The sequence below is a fragment of the Notechis scutatus genome, chromosome 2 (assembly GCF_049901735.1).
Source record: "Notechis scutatus isolate UNSWTSFEM ecotype Mainland chromosome 2, rNotScu1.2, whole genome shotgun sequence".
NCBI classification, from domain to species: Eukaryota; Metazoa; Chordata; class Lepidosauria; order Squamata; family Elapidae; genus Notechis; species Notechis scutatus.
Window position 1 is genome coordinate 160,690,310 of NC_142010.1, and position 2,374 is coordinate 160,692,683.

Here is a 2,374-nt window from a genome sequence, read left to right on the forward strand (position 1 = left end):
CCCTTTCCACTTCTGCTGAACTTATAGCAATTGTTCTGACAATCTTTAGTTTTTTTAATACTGTCAGGAATTGCATATTCTCAGAATCTTTTAAAACATTTTCTATAACATCTTGATAATCATTAATATTAATTTTGTAATGAAAAATTTCACCAAATGCAACCAATTGTTCTTCAGCTGCTTTCCATGGAACCACCACTTCTTCAGTATTCCAGTAATCTGGCTCCAAAAAATTGAGAAATTTTAATTTATCAGTGTCTTGAAATTGGCTACCTGTTTTTAAATGTTCACAATCCATTAGTCTTGTCTTCAAATTTGTTATGAAAGTCTAAAGTCTAAAAGTCTTTCTCAAGGAAGTCCAACAAATCAATGATTTTTTACAAATTTGACTTGCTTGAAGGTTTCTGAAATAATTAATCCATCACCTTTTTTTCTATGCACCCTTTTTCCTTTCTAAGCATTTCAAATGATTTAATTGATCTTATCACAAGTTTTTCAGCTTTATGATGTCTACATTTCTTGCTTGCAGGGCATTGGAAAGAAGAGAAATTTCATTAGAATATCAATCATCAATGCCAAATCAGTCATAAAATGTATATTTTCAAGATGGGCAGCCATACCTGAGTATTTTTTATTTGAATGAAAATAGTGATGTAGCACTGGATAAGCACACCACACAGCTAGGGTTAATTTTAAATTACAGACAGCCCATCTTTGTCAAAAAACTCTACCAATCTTTATAATTTCAATTCCAAGTTGTTTGGATATTTTGTTAAATTCATTTTGGCTTATTGGATTGATGAAAAATTGCATATATCTTATCAATAAATATTTTTAAATGATTTACTTGCTTTATTTCCTTAATAGAATCATCTAAAACAAGTTGGAGACAATGGTTTAAGGAAACTCTTTTGCTATCCTAGTGCTCACTCCAGATTTTCTCCACACTGGCACCATCGAAGCAAAATCCTATGAAATTTTTCTGTAGGTAGTTCTTAGTAAACCCAACATTATTTAAACTTTCCATAACTGAAGAACATATTGTCTCTGCATCTTGTTTTTTCAATTCAACTAGCTCAAGGAAAATTGTTGGTGAGAAAACTGAATCTTCAACTTTTAAGTAAAGTATAAGAACTGGTTTGCAAGATATTGTTGAGGCTTCATCAATCAAACATATTTTCAGATTTTTTTTTCAATAATTTTAGTAAATAATTGTTTTCTAATATCCTTTGCAATGAAGTCAACTATTTTCATTGCAATTTTACATGAATGCAATCCTATTCCCAGATCTACTCCATTTTTAATTTGTGCTTCTATGTCACCTTCTGTGTCAGAAAATGGTTTACATCTTTGTGCCAGGTTGTAAACCAAATTGAATACTCAAGTATACAAGTAGTACCTAAATATTTTTCAGTCATCTTGTCCAATCCTTTAGTTATTACATCCTGCTCACATTGCTTTAAGTTCTCTGTGCAAAAGTTGTGAGCTTTAGGTGAGAAATGCTCTTTCATTTTCCCCCTAAGAGACGTTTGTTGCAGCTCTTTACTTTTCCGTGCTGCCTCAATTTGGAAATGTTTCCATTCCTTTGCTATGTGAACACTTTTTTCTTTTATTGTAATCTCAAATTTTTTGCAATACTTGCAACCTAATTTTTTTTGAAACTTCCAGTCCATCATATTTCTCCTTAAAGTTGGTGTACTGCTGCAATGTCCAGCAGTCAGGAAGATTACTTTCAATGCCTGAGTTATCAGTTCTTTCAGTAGTTGATGTGCTACTTTCCCCAAGTTCAAGTGGTTGTGGTTGTGACTCTATTGGATCTTCCAATCCTGTTTCCAATCTTATTTTCTTACTGAAGAAAATAGCCAAACTCCGTTGCCTTTTCATCCTGTTAGGCTACTGCAAAAAAATAAATAAAACAATGTTGTAATTTGGACTAGATTGTTGTTGTAAGTTGAGTATGGCAAGTGAAGGAAGCAGGCGAGGAGCAGAGATTAGTGATATTCAGTTACTTTTAAGAGTGTCTGACACTATAGTTAGTTTAAAAGATGTTATGGAAGAGGAACAAGTTTCATCAGACAAGACTGAGCTGAAAGTGGATTTGAAAATGACAGTCTACAAAAAAGATGTTACACTGTATATATAAAAGAATGGCTGATATTTTCATAATTACAATTAATTAATTGAAAAATAAACACTTAAAATGGAAATACAATTAACAAACCAAGGGAGTTTGTTATTTTGTGCCAGCATTGGCACAAACATCTTTCCTGGCCAAGACTACTTTACATTAGCCCAGGTCTGGACCAACAGTTCCTAATGGAATGCTCTTGCTATAGCAGAGAGAGATAAGTCAAGGGAAGCCATGTTTAGTTGC

The 2,374-nt window shown here is 32.6% G+C and overlaps 1 pseudogene; it reads right to left on the reverse strand.

The window, feature by feature from the left end:
- Window positions 1-1,179: 1,179 nt before the first annotated feature.
- On the reverse strand, window positions 1,180-1,886 carry LOC148132369 (E3 SUMO-protein ligase KIAA1586-like; annotated as a pseudogene).
- Window positions 1,887-2,374: the final 488 nt, after the last annotated feature.